Below are 15,407 nucleotides of genomic sequence, written 5' to 3' on the forward strand. Positions count from 1 at the left end.
TTTGTGTGCTTGTTCTCAACTGTTTCTCACAGAAAATTTTAGGGTGGATATAATTATTCACATTTGTCTATACATATACTGATTGCATTTTGTAGATTTATAAGAGGGGAGATTTTAAAAATATATCTGATTATTAAGCCCATGGTCTTCCTACTTAAGTACGACACATAATAATTAAAATTGTGTGTGTGTGTGTGTGTGTGTGTGTGTGTGTGTGTGTGTGTGTGTGTATGTGTGTGTGTGTGGTATGTATGTGTTTGGGGTGTGTATGTGTATGTCTGGTGTGTGTGTGTATCTGAGGAGTGGATACAGAATGTTGTTTTTGTGCATGCTGGGGCATTGTTCTATGGCTAAGCTAGCTTGACCAGTTTAGGATTTATATCATAATCTTGGACAATTACAATTGTAACTGGGACACAGATTCCCAATATTCTCTCATCTGTGAGTCAAACCAGTTCTAAAGTTATGTTAAATGGTATAAATGATAGTAGTAAATATCTATTAGTGCTGAATGTGGTAAAATAAGAGACAATGACTACACCCATGCAGACTGGGCCAGTGGAGGATTGGGGGAAAGTATTCCCATAGTAAGGCTGAGAAGGATATGTCAATTTTTACCAATAAACCCAGATACTTTTTCAAACATCCCACTCTGGAGTCTGAGCTCTTTCACAGAGTACTGGGTTCAGGTTCATGGAAACAAGCAAAAAAAAAAAAAAAAATTCCAAATATCCTCATCTAAACATCATCCATCACATCAAGCTGGGTATTGTTGCACATGCATGTAGTCCCAGAATTCAGGAACCTGAAACTGAAGAACCAAGAGTTTGATGCCAGCCCAGGTTACACAGTGAAACTCTGTTTCAAAATAAATAAATTTAATTTAATTTTAATCTTCCATTATACCCAACTACATCCTCATTCTCCAAGCATGCATATCCAGCCAACATGTTATTCTTATTTCTTGTTAAAACTTGAATCACAAGCAAGAATGGGAGCCAACATGAGCTAGGAAACTACCTCTGAATGCTAATGTCTGGACAGTTTCTCACACAGAATCCCAATAGGCTGTCTGTGGGTCAAAACATATTTAAAGCTACTATACATGATACAAATGCTTAGTATTGAGTGTCTCAAAATGATGAGAAATAATGCCTAGTAGGATAGAGCAATCTTATCTGGGTTCTAGTGCCAAGATCAGTTGCTGGTTTCCAAGAAGTATCGAGTCAGTATTTACTGAATGGTTGAATTATTATCAATGAACCTATGAACAAACCGTTTCATATCAGAAATTCCAGAAGCTTCATATTCTAACTTTTTAACCAACGCTTACAAGAATGGGTCGTCTGGAATGACCGTATAAAGCAAAGGTGGTTGAGATTTCTCTCAGGCTACAGGATTGCCAGCATATAAGAAACACAACAAACACTAAGTGAAGGAAGAGACAAACTGGACCTTGTGGAAAGGATGATTCATGTAACCTCAGTTGTCCCAATCAAGCTGCACCGTAGACACAGACTCACCTTGTAAATGAATAGTTGGCTGCAGTAGAAAGGGGAGATAAGACAAGCCTTGAGGTCCTGCCAGCGTTCCCACTGCTGCCCAGCCGTCACCTAGTGTGAAACGTATAATTGGTCTGGGAGATGTGGAGTGGGAGAGGTTCTAATTATGGACAAGCTAATGATGCCCAAAATAATTGCTCCAAAGCCTTTTGCATTGTGTGGTTTCCATTTTATGGTTTTAAGAAAAGAGGATGTGACATTCATCATGGTCAAGTCCAAATTCCTTCAAGATGATAGAAATGTAATACAACTTGACATGAAAGAATTCCACTCGGCAGCTCCATGTGCACCGCTCCTGACAGACTCCGAGGCTCTCCCGTTCTTTGTAAGGGCTGTCAACCATCTCAAACACCGCATTGCATTTATTCTGCTTGAAGAGGCCATGCTCTGACTCTCTTCATTTCCTCCCCACACCTTATATCTCCTAGAACATTACCCAGCCAATTTTCTGTTTATCATCTTCCCACTATGTTATATTTCCTGCGTGTCTTGCCAGCCTCCTAATAGGGTGCATACTCTAAGCCCACACCCCACAGACAAACTCCTACAGCTTAGATTCCTTCCCCAGAGTGTTAAATGATAATGCACTCATTAATTCTGAAGCGGTCTTCTATTTTTCTCGCTTCCTCTTTTTGTTAATTGCTCTGCCTCTAAGCTCATATTTCCCAGATTGCCACATCAGTATGCATTTTACATGTCAGATTGCTTTACTGTGGGGGGAATTTCTACCAAAAGAAAGAGGAGCGTCCCTTCAGTGCTGTACTCCCACTCAAGACTGTGCAAAAGTGCCGTGAAACAGAAGGAGGGGATGTTCAAGCACTTCCTGATCAAGAAAAAAAAATGGCTCTCCAACTGGCAAGAGGGAAGAATCTCCCATACTGAGGCCCTGGGTTAGTAAAGAAACCAAAATACCTGGAAGAGTTTAAATGAGCCGCTGTAGAAACATTTGGGGAGGGGGGATCCCTTCCATCTTGTCTCTTTCCAGGGTTCCTTACAATCAGGCCTTATCACTCCACGGCAATACTCAACACATACCAGTTATGCAGCTATGCAACACACTTTAGTAAGAAAATAAAAAAGATGTGAGGTGACATATGTGTATAAAAATACCATAGTGAAACCCAATACTTTGTACAATGCCCAATTCAGAGTAGATGCTGGCAGACATTTGCTGGGTGCCTGTGAATGAATCAACTGCTTTAGATGCAGACAAACTAAAAAAAAAAAAAAAAAAAAAAAAAAAAAAAAAAAAAAAAAAAAAAAAAAAAAATGCTTAAAGAAATCTGACCAGAAATTGAACTGGAGATTGAAACTCTCACATTTGATCACATTCTATGATCATAGACGTTTTATCAATCAACTATGTAAAAGCCTTCAATGGGCCTTCCTATTTCTTTGAGGATTCCTTAGTGCTTACCACATACTTAACACAGAGATCGGTCTTGCTCACAACATATCAATACATTCCTAATTCTGTACTGTGTGTGTGTGTGTGTGTGTGTGTGTGTGTGTGTGTGTGTGTGTGTGTGTGTAAGTCTGTGTGTCAGGTTTATTGAGGTAAAATGAACACATAGGGAAACTCACCCTCTTTGGTTAGTTAGTTGCAAGGATTTTGATAAGTTCACATGATTGCAATCATTGTAACAATAAAAGTATGCACAGATCCAGTGCCCCCAGAGGTCCTTCTTATCTGGATAGCCGGCCCCTTTTGTCAGCCTCCGCATTGGTAAACACAAGTACATTTCCTTGCCCCATAGTCTTGCCTCTTCCAGAATGTCATGCAACTGTGTCTTACCATGTTTAGTCTTTTATTAATGTATAATATCAGAAGACATGAGAGCCTTTGATAGAATTCTGAGATTCCAAAGATGTCAGAGAAAAGAGACTGGTGTTCATGGTCTGCAAGTAAAAACTGTACAGAAACAATTACTCTGCATTCAAGGAAGAAGACACAAGCACTTGAAGAAGGGTCTTAGAAATCACTGTGGAGGTAACAGAGAGAACAGAGACAGAGTTAGTGTGGCAGCACAGAAAGTAAGGAAAGCAATGAAAGAGGCAGAGGGGAGGAGAAAAGAAAGGAGAGAAAAAAGGAGAGATACGGTGTTAACAAAAGAATAGAAGAGAAGCCAAGGTCCCATGCTATAGTTGCGGCAGAAAAATAAATGCCTAACATGTCAATATACCATTCAAAGTGAGACACTCAGATTGCCAAGGGGATGCAGACTTCTCGCCCACCAAGGGGCGCCCTCCTTTCTCTCAAACCTGCGGTTTCTTCCTGTGCTTATGGCAGTTCTCAGAATGTCGCATTGATATGTAGGGTTCTGCTTAATTTCATCTTTCTACTGTGATTTTTTAACTATGAGCATGAGAGGTGGAGGTTACAGTAACGTTGTGACTACCTCGATGGCAAGGATTTTAACGTTCACCATCAAGTCTCACCCAGTACTTCCCATAGTGCTTCATGCAGGGTAGATTCTGGGGGCAGGGGGCGGGGGTGCTAAGTGTCTGTGAATGAATAAACTGGTTAGGATGCAGACAAAAATGTGCTTTAAAAGCTAGGTCTGAACTAAAATTTGCAGCAAGTATATTTTATTAAAAATTTCTTTAGAGGAATGTTTGCATACCGTGCCTTGTATTATTTCCCCCTTTTGGCCATTGAGTCCATGTAAACAATAAGATAATCCACAAATTAGTCCACAGTAAAAAGAGATCAATAGCAGACACAGACAGAAGAATACACCTCCGAGAAAATTGAGTCGTTATGGTTTGTGAACTATGAAATTACAGAACACCAACAGGCATATGCCACAGAGTTTTTCATGTGATGTCCCTTCAGCAAGGCACCATTAATTTCTAGAACTCAGTGAATGGAGCCACCACAGACAGCCATTTGTTTTGATGTTCTCCAATTACATTATATTATTGCTACATTCATAAAAAATAATGCCTCTGACCCACCATCAATTGGCCATGCATGGGAAGCCGCTTTCAGCCCCTGCAAATGGATCTATTTACCTGAGGAAGACAGCCAGGGCAAGCTGTGGTCAGGAAATACCTGAACTCAGCATGGATGTTTCCAGATGTCAAAGAAATTGCAACTATCTCCTTCCACACTTAACCCCATAGATGGTTGACTGATAGAATTATTATAAAGCTTTCACTGGGGTGGGGAGTGGTGCAGGGAGCTGAGAATCTGGCTTTCCTTGAACTAATATGTAGAAATTAAAGCCTACCTCACCCTCCTGCAAGTCGAGGATACAAACTGTGAGGATATGGGTTCATAGGACTTGGATTTCTCAGGCAAGGCCAAGCCCTTTGAAAAGAATTAGGTGTTCTCTAAAGAGGATCTTGTAGGAAAACGATCTGTCCAGGGTTTCTGAAAAGCTGGGTGCTCACTCAGAACCTCTGAATGTGGGCTTATTGTGGGAAATTAATAGGTTGTAATAGATTAGGGTATTTCCAAGGAGGAAATGGGCCACAAAGATTCACAGAGAATAGGATAAAGAGACTCTCCCATGACTGATGTGATGCAGATATAAGCCATGGATCAGCAACAAGCTAGAAACTACCTGAAGCTAGAAAGAGGCCCAGAAGTATTTCCCCCTCCATTCACTGTGTGTCTCTAAGTTAAACCCTTGATTTCAGACAGCTAGTCTCCAGAGATGTGGGGTCATCAACCGCTAATGGTGGAACCATTGACCTAGGTACTTTGTTACAGAAGCGGTAGGAAGTAACACAGGATTAGCTTTGAAGATTGCCAGGTCTCGACGCCCAGGCTCCAAAGGCACCATCATACATTAGCAGCAAATGCCAATCACATGTCAGAGAAATGCTCTACGAAAAGATGAGGAGCATCTTGGCAAGAGGAAGTGTGTGGGCTTCTCAAGGATACTTGAGGGGTGGCAGAGGTTCAAGGGAGACACTATTCACAGCTGTGGGCTCTCTGGGTCTATGTGTTCTCATTGCTAAAATAAGGCCAAAAAAAAAAAAAATCCTGGTTTTCCCACATGGAACTTGTCTCTACCTAGACATTAAAATGGTCAAATGTGAAAATCTTCAAAAGAAATCATATGCACCTTATGAAGGGCAATGGAAACACTGGTTACCTTTATTAATAACCTCAAGGAATTTCATATTCCATAGAGAACATTGGTATTTTCAAATGAATAATTCAGGAATGTTTAGAAATTATATCTATTCAATTCTCTAGTAATAAGTTATTTATCCTGGAGCAGAAGTATAAGTGAACATAGTAAGAAGGAATCAATATTAAGAATAAAAAAAGAAAATATTTGCAATCTAAAGTCAAAGATTCAAGGAGATGGCTCATTGGGTAAGAGAAGACCTCAGTTTGAAAACCCAGGTCCCACATAAAAAGCTGTGGGTAACTATACACACCTGTAATGCCAGCTCTGGGGGGCAGAGACAGGAGGATTACTGAGATTTACTGGGTGGTAGCACAGCTCCAGGCTCAGTGAGAGACCCTTCCTCAAGGAAGGAAAGCTGAGAATAACATAAGAGGACACCTGGGATCCTTGCCTCGGCACATGTGTGTACAGGCGTACACATCCTCATACATGTCTGCAAGTATTATACACACGCATTCACCAGAAATATACATCCCCAAAATAAAATAGTCGATATATCTCTATAAGCAACCATATATTTGCAGATAAAAAAAAGTCTACATGGATTAAAATGGTGAAAACAAAAATTTAAATATGAGCCATGACATCTTAGAGTGTGTATAAACATAAGGAATTCACAGAGACATAAGTACACACAAGTGTTCTTACATGTGCACTATGGAAGCATTTATGTACATCATGTATATCTGTACTTGAGGTATTTATTCTCTAATGCCAGGAGGTTCCACTCATCTCAATAGTTTTTACACTGAAAATACAATGGGAATTTGATTTGTTGCTGGAGAGCTTCTCTCCAGGTTCCACCAAGCCTCGTAGTCCCACAATCCACGTATAAAATAATCACTCAGATGCTTATATTACTTATAAACTGTATGGCCATGGCAGGCTTCTTGCTAACTGTTCTTATAGCTTAAATTAACCCATTTCTATAAATCTATACCTAGCCACATGGCTGGTGGCTTACCGGCGTCTTTACATGCTGCTTGTCCTGGCGGTGGCTGCAGTGTCTCTCCCCCTTCTTCCTGTTTCCCCAATTCTCCTCTCTCCTTGTCCCACCTATGCTTCCTGTCTGGTCACTGGCCATCAGTGTTTTATTTATATAGAGTGGAATCCTCAGCACTTCCCCTTTTCTTCTTTTTTTAAAAAGGAAGGTTTTAACTTTAACATGGTAAAATTACATATAACAAAACAATTATCGAGCAAGAATTACAGTTACAATATTAAAGATGTCCTATCTGTCTTATATTTGTGAGTTTAAGGTTTTATATCTAACTTATCTTTTATCATAACTGAGGAAATTACAACTATCTAGTCTTTAACCACATCAAAGACCTCAGAAGGATATAATACTACCTGAGAAATGAGAGAAGGATGCAAGCAACTTTTGGGAGTCTTGTAGGGTAGACAGAGACAGCTGACAGCCTGGACAGTCTTCCAAAGTTTTCTTATAAAGTTGGGGCATCTGTCTTCAGCTCACAGGCCTAGAGTCTCTCAGTCACTTCTCTCTGTGTCCTGTAGAATGTCTGGCAGTTTCCTCTGTGAAGCAGGAACCTGAAGGACCATTTTGTCAAGCAAAGTTCAGTGGTCACCTTCCTATGGGTCCTGCATGTCCAGTCGATCAAGCAGTCCAGGCAAGAACAGTTTCTTGCCCAAATGGCTATTTTTGCCAAGGTGAAGATAAACTCTATATGGAGTGTCTTCGATGCCCATCCTCCTCTCTGAAGTAAATCCAGTGCTGTCAGGAGCAGACATGTCTCACTGTCCAGAATGTCTAAATTTTTAAAACATTTTAAATGCCATATTCTGTAGGTCTTTGAAGTGTTTAAAGACTACCTATCTATTTGAAATATATCTATGTATACCTAGAAGACTTAACTAACATGGCTATAAATATGATTATCATAGATGACTAATTATTAATCTATTTCTTAATTATCCATTACAATTTTAAATGAGTTACATAAACATAATACCTCAAACAAGAATAGAAATATATATACAGTATAACAAAATTAACTTCAAGTTTGTATCAATAAACTAAAATTTATACCAATGTAAAACATTTTAAACATAAACTAAAATCTATACCAATGTAAAACATTTTAAACAAGTTGTTGTTCTTTAAAAGTAGGTTCATTAATCTACCCTTCTATCTTATCATCTCTATATGCTATATATCTATATCATATCCCCTTTTCATTTTTAGAAAGAGATCACATTTATAATCAACCTGTTTTAAATAAAAATATTGGTTTTTCTCTGTCCCATACCAGAGAGCTCTTCTGATTTGGGACACAAGAATCTCTTAAACATTTTTTTTAAAGCAATATGTCTGGGTTTAGAGGGGGAGTGAGCCAATAGTACTAGCTGCCCTTGCAGAGGATTCAAGTTCAGTTCCCAGCACCCATATGGCAGATGACAACCATCTGTAACCCCTATTCCAGGGGGATCTGATGCCCTCTTCTAGCCTCTACAGGTACTGTGTGTCCATGGTGCATATTAGTACAAACAAACATTCATATACATAAATCTTTTTCTTTAAAAAAAGGGAAAATGTCATGTGTTGTTTCACAACTAGGCTAAAGGTTTTATGCATTATTTTGCCCATCAGAAATGCCTATCACTTATTTCACATATTTTACTTTGTTATGTTTATAGTTAAAAACTAGGATTGGGTATTCCAAGATAACTCCACATTCCACTTCAAATCCTAGAGACCAAAAACGGTATTTCCAAAAGTGAATTCCCTGTCTTTCTCAAGTGATACTAGCTATATTGGCAATGGAAACAGGCACTCAAGACGAAACTCAACTCAATTGGTACTCAGTGGGAAGCACATAAATTTAGAGGTTGTAGCTCGTGGAGTTGAAGGGGAAGACTGGATATGTTTATGTACACGTGGACAATGCATATTAGGCTCCCATGGTACTCAATGGAGCTGTCTCTTAAGTTCTGGGGAACTCGATACCCAACACTAGTAGCTACCCACAGAGTCCAAGTAAACTCGGATCTTTAACGTCTTTCTCAAGGACTTTAGCCTCAGCACCTGAATTCCACTCTAGCACCATGTTCATTTTTAGACATAGCCCAGTGTGCTGTCCCTTCTGCTACCTATCATGGGCATGACATCTCAGCCATGAGTAAACTTTTATATACCCTTAGAACTTGCCTGGAGCATGCTTCCTGCCCGTGCATGGCCTGTCCTTCCCTGCTGTCTGTCCATAGCAGTTTCTTGCTCTAAGGAATTCTCATTGAAAACTTTTCAGCCAAATCACTCTTGGAAAATCTTGAAGGCATCTACCCACCAACTCTGCAGGCAAGCCTCAATCACCTTACCTCTGTGAGGCCTGATGTTTCCGGATACAGGCAACTAACACAAGCTCCCCTCTCAGTCCTGGCTTGCCCATCTCCTGTCTTGCTCACCCATTCATTCTGTTCAAGGTTCTCTTCTTTCTGTAACTTTGGCTAAAGAACAGTTACCTCCCGTATTTGGCTACAGCCTCTTCTCTTGTGTTGCTTCAGATATTCATCTTGTCCTCCTCAGTTTCAACCTAACTCAGGTTGAGGAGCCATATGTCCAACTGCTTGCAGGATTGTCTCCAAAAAGACATTGCTTTCTCTACTATCTACTTGATCATTACTTTAAAATTTTGACAATGAATTTCATTACAAGAGAGTTGAGTCTGGGGCCTAGAGAATTGACTCAGCAGTTAAGAGCACAGCTACTCCTCCAGAGGACACAAGTTTGATATCCAGCACCAAAATGGTAACTCAAAACTGTATGTATCTCCAGTTTCAGGAGACCTAAGGCCCTCTTCCGATCTCTGCAAGCACAAGGCATGCATGTGGTCCACAAACATATATGCTTGCAAAACACTCACACATAAAATAATTAAATTTCTAAAAGAAAGAAGTTGTGCCCAATTGTGTGCAAATTAATTTTGATCTACCTATTTGGGTAGTTTTTTCGGTCTTTAAAATACATTATCAGTAACTCCTAAGCTATATAGCAGGTACATCAAATTTCTGTCTAAATCACACCAGTTTATTTACGTAAATTATGCCAGATATAAATTTATATTGATAAAATGAAATTGAAATAAGTAGTCCTCATAAAACATTTTATGTAGTACCCTGTCCTGATGACATGAGGTAGAGGGTGCAGAAACCAATCAATCCCAGCAGTGTGCTGGCTGTAAGTGCCATCCCACACTCACATCACATGTAACTCTGCTCCTACCCAGATCCCTCTCTCATTTCATTTTTAAACACTCCCTTTGGCTACCTCTTCATCCCATTTACTGATCAGATTTGGCCAACACTGCTGGAAGGCAAGCAGGAGACTTTCAGTTGGCTACCTGTGGCATTGGGCATATTTTAGCACAAATGATGGTGCTGTGGAGACAGAAGCTATAGGTAAAGAACATGTGGGGTCATTAATTCCAAGTCAATGCTCAGTGGTTCCCTATTAATGGATGAATGTTGGAATTGCCCAGTCAGCTACCAAATCCAATCAGATGTCATTGATACTGAAAGTTCACTGTGAATTCCTGTGGTTCTTTCATCTCACCCACAGAGCTCTGGAAGTTCATGTAGCTTCTCTCCTCTTCTTGGCAAGGGAAAGATTTTAGAGGGAACATGACCCTGCTGCCTTCTCCAGATTATACTGCGAGACTGCAGAACCATGAGAAAACAAACCCCGCCGTATTTTGGATGTCATGACCCTGACCAGCCCTCAGGACAGATAAGTAATTTTATACAAACAGGTAATATTTTGGAAGGCAGGGGAGGCTTTGAGTGATGTTGACCCCATCAACCTCTTCTCTATCAGCCCTATTAAAATTAATTAATTTTTCCTGTTGTATATGTTAGGCACTTACTTTCATCTTACTTGAAGTCATCCTGGATAAATCTCCCATGTTGAGAACACAGACAAAATTCTGAGCAAAAGTCTCCATAGACCAATCCCATTTCCAAGCCTCTGTGGTGGTCATTGACCTTCCCCCAAGACAGTAGTCTTTTTCCTGATTCCCACCTTTCCCAAAAAGCCACTTCCCACACTTGACACAAAACTGCCTTTCCCCTTGCTCTACGGAGTAGACCTCTTCAGCTGCCAGGTTTGAAGTGATGGCTTTTGCAATCTACTTTCCTCGGGACAAATTTGTATTTCCCTACCTCATAAAAGCATATGTCAATGCAGTGCTACTTCATTTATAACACTTAACACATTCTGTCCTGTGCTGTAATGAATTGTAAACATATTCTAGTTCCTCTATTGGCTTGCATGTTTCTTAAGGGTTTTTATTTTTGCATGCCTTGAGTTGCTTTGCATACAATACACACTGACATTGTTGGATGACAGCAGCCAGATTAGAGTAAAAATGAATTGAGGTTATTTGAGTAATGGTCAGTGACCAAATGTTAATCAAATAGCAGTGCCCTTCCTTATCCAAAGGACTATCCAAAAGACATACTAAGTTCAAGCATCTATACAGAAGTTGTCAAATTACTGATCATGTATCAGGTGGAAGAAAAGGTACAGATTAAACTGCCCTTAGTAAAGAAAGTTGTTGTTCACTTTGAATGTGTGTGTGTGTGTGTGTGTGTGTGTGTGAGAGAGAGAGAGAGAGAGAGAGAGAGAGAACCACTTTTATTTTCTTTCTTTTGTCTTTTGTAAATAACAAAAAGGAATATATGAACACATGCATACGCACAGGCACAAGCATTCTATACATGCACAAATGAACAAAAAATGCACTCAATATACACCTAAAATAAAATATACATGGCTCATTTCCCCTTCAGAAAATTGTAATAAATATTCTCATCTGAAAACAGAAATTGAATCTTTCTTGTAACCTGATTTTTCTGTGTCACCTTTAGACTTATTCAGCTAATGCCTGTTGTAGCCCACAATGGACACAGATTTATTTTTGTAACTTATAGTGACCATCTGCTGAGTCAGGGCACTGAGTCACTAGGGAATTACCATCTAGTAGGAGAGTTTCCCACACTGAAGCCCTCTTGGTCACTGTGCACTTAAGTATTTTATTGTTTCTGTATTTCTGTCCTCTTTAAGGTTTTTGGTGGTGGTGGTGGTAGTGGTGGTGGTTGTGGTAGTGGTGGTGGGGAGTGGGGGGGAGGGCAGCAGTGGTGGTGGTGGTGGTGGTGGAGGAGGAGGAGGAGGAGGAGGAGGAGGAGGAGGAGGAGGAAGAGGATTTGAGAAAGGATCTCACTATGTAGCCCTGGCTGGCTGGGAATTCTCTACGAGATCCACCTGCTTCTGCCTCCTGAGTGTTGGGATTAACAATATGTGCTACTGTGGCCAGCATCTCTCTAAGTTCTTTATTGCTTCATGTTCTATGAATTTATCCTGGCTTATTTAATTGACACCTTCTTTTAAGTGCAGAGCAAAAGGTGGTTGAAATAAGAATTATTTTCCTGTGTCTAGAAAGAATGAAAATGAAAAATAACTGAAGCAGGTTCTGGGAAGTGGGGATGGGGGTTCACAAATGTGCTTGCAAAAAATTAAAAATCCATATTATTTCTATTAGGTCAGTGTCTAGCAGGGACTAATAGTAATATTTGATGAAAGTAAAACTGATTCTAAAATTCTCATGTAGTTCTAGAAATATGACATTCTGTGTTCAAAAGGAACATTTATTTGCCTTGGCTTATAAAAATAGGATAGCGTACATTCTGGTGATAAAATTTGGATATCGTTCCCGTTAGTTTCTAATCAGAGGGTTCACCTGAAACTGTTGGGCTCTGCTTTTCAGGCAACCACACTAGTGGTTTAGAACTTTTTGTCCTCTGATCTGCTTAGAGCCAAGCTCCTCATCACTGCTTGACACTTGTACGTTTCCAAGGAAGCCGAGTTTGTAAAGTTCCTACAACTTTCAGTGCAGTGTGTAAGTCTTCAAAGTTTGAACCACCATGATGACCTTCCCATCTTGTAATTGTTACTGCTTTTCTTTAAAAAAATAAATAAATAAACAGGACCTGTCCATGGTGCAGGAGCTGGCTTTTTTGAGCCTGGAGCCTATGCTGAGACACACTTTGCTCAGCCTTGGTGTAAGAAGGAGGGCACTGGACCTACCTCAGCTGAATCTACCAGGCTGGGCTGACTCCCCAGAGGAGACCTTGCCTTGGAGGAGGTAGGAATGGGGGGTGGATTGGTAGGGGAGGCTGGAGGGCAGGAGGAGGGAGGACAGGGAAATCCATGATTGATATGTAAAATTAATTATAAAATAAAAATATTTATAAAAGAAATAAGCGTAGCCTACACTTAAACCCGTTGGCATATACTGGCATGGCCTAGACAAACCAGTGAGACCCTGTCTCAAATCAAAGAGTGAACGGAAGACTGGGGCTCTGGTGCTATGCTGGAGGGCTTTCCTAGCATGGGTCCCCCTGTGCTAACATTTCAAGGAAGAGAAGGAAGGGCTGAGGGAGGGACAGAGGGGAGGGAAAAAAAACAAGGACATTAATGCTATGATAGTAATGGAAATTGAGCGAAACTGAAACAGAAAGACCAGATTTAAAATATTTTGATTGCCATCCAGTAATATGAATACAGATCCCTCAGCGGCATCAAGCTGAGGCCTGTACAGTGAACATCAGCTCATTTCACACCAGGCAGGACTGGCTTCGAAGACCCTGCAGACATACTAATTCACCCTACAGCTTTATCCACCCACTTTTCCTGTCTGTCCTGAATGTATCTTTAGAAGCTGCAGAAATTGGACATTAACCTCCTCTTTAGAAACTCGGGGAATCATAATAAAGTAACACAGACTTAAAACAGAGGGTTGTTTTTGCCCTATTAATTTTCCCTTTATTAAATTTGTTCTCTGGGAATTGCACACAGGTAGTGTATTCCAATTACTCTCACCCTCACCTCTCTTATTTCCCACTTACCACTAACATCCATCCCTCTCCCTATAGATTGCTTCCCACATTTGTTTCTTCTTGTTTTATGACCCACTGAGTTTAACCAGAACCATCTGTGTGGCGTGGGGTTTGGAACTGTACATTGGAGCATGGTGGACTCATCAGTAGGTACACAACTGAAGTCAATGTCTGTCCCTCCCCTAGAATCCATCAGTAGCTGACAGCTCATCAGGGAGAGGAGAGGTGGCATGAGCTCTCTCTATCTATAGTTGACTAATGACAGACCTGGTAGTGTGCAGGCTCAGAGCAGGCAAATACTGCTGTCATGAGATCATGATTTCCTTGGTTGTAGAGACCCAAAAGGTATTATTTCAGAGCTCTTCTCCCTTTTCCCTGTCCTTTACTACTCAACATACTTTGCCTAATCCCAAGTAACAGAATACCATGCTGGCAATTTCACTGCAGCATGTAATTTAAATTTCAATATGTTTATTTCTAGATGATCAAACATGGGTATAATCAATGAAGTTTTTGTTTGGGGTATACAATTGCCTGGACATGACTTCCTACTCATCCAGTAAGGTATCTGAGTAAAAGTCAGACAACTGTAAAGATAAAACATTATCCTCATGGATGCTTACCATCTTTGTGTAGTATTCACATCCAACTTCAGGGATTATCTACACAATGATCCAATTACCATCATGCATGAGTGTGTAAGGAAGTGCCAATGTTCATCATGACTTCAGCTGCAACGGCAACTGGCAATCCAGGCTTTTGAATGACTTATTCTGGTATCTTAGACTAAATCTTAAACTAAATCCCAGGAATGACTGCTTCATACTTTGGATTTCATCTCCATCCTAGCACATTCTTTTGTGGGTCTTCTTTGTAGGGCTCTTCCAGATGCATCATGGTTTATGCATCTCCAGCTGTGCGACTTTTTCAGTTACCATTTATTTGACTGTTAATAACCACCCAAGCACTTAGTATGTTAGATTTCAAAGTACAATGATAGTTTCTAACAGCTACCCTTTTCTATATTGTCTTTATAATGAGCACAATAAAAATATATATTCTTCTTAACAAAATAATAAATAGAAGAAAAATGACAAACTCCTTGGACAATGGAAAAAGTCAACATTGTAAAACAGTAAGGACACAAGTGACTTCAAAGCTAACAGTAAGCAATAAGCTGATTTGTAGACACTGTAATTTGAAATGAACACAAAGGAACTGGTATTTTCAAAATGAACATATGGTATCTTACCCTTAATAAATTGGTGTTAGTATCAACAGCAAAAAAAATCAGAAGAGAACACTCGTTTGAAACCAAAGTCAAATTGCAAAGGAGGAAAAATAGACTAAAGAAGTGCAAGAAGCTCAAACTCAGAATCTGTTCTTTCTGCCTCTGTTAGCTAAGCAGAAAAAAACTGCTTAATGTTGTTATAAAGAATGCAACTATCACATAGGGAGGAATGTTTTCAGGCAGGTAATATGATACAATTGAGTAAGACATGTTTGTCTTTGCTTAAAGGATCTCCTTTCTGCAAATACATCTCATTTAACGAGGTCAAAGAAACAGCTCTGAAAAAGAGAAACCTTGAAATACTGAAAATCTATCTTCAGGTTTGAGAATAGGTCTCCAACAGAGCACAGTTCATCCAAAAGAGCATGGTTCACCTGCCACCTGACATCTAAAGTTGGTCATTTGCAAGTGAATCTTAAAACAATGAGTTACCTTCAAGAGTTGAAGAAACACTGGAAGATGTTAATGGTGAGTCTTCCCTGTGCCAAACATGAC

The sequence above is a fragment of the Peromyscus leucopus genome, chromosome 16_21 (assembly GCF_004664715.2).
Source record: "Peromyscus leucopus breed LL Stock chromosome 16_21, UCI_PerLeu_2.1, whole genome shotgun sequence".
Taxonomy (NCBI): Eukaryota; Metazoa; Chordata; class Mammalia; order Rodentia; family Cricetidae; genus Peromyscus; species Peromyscus leucopus.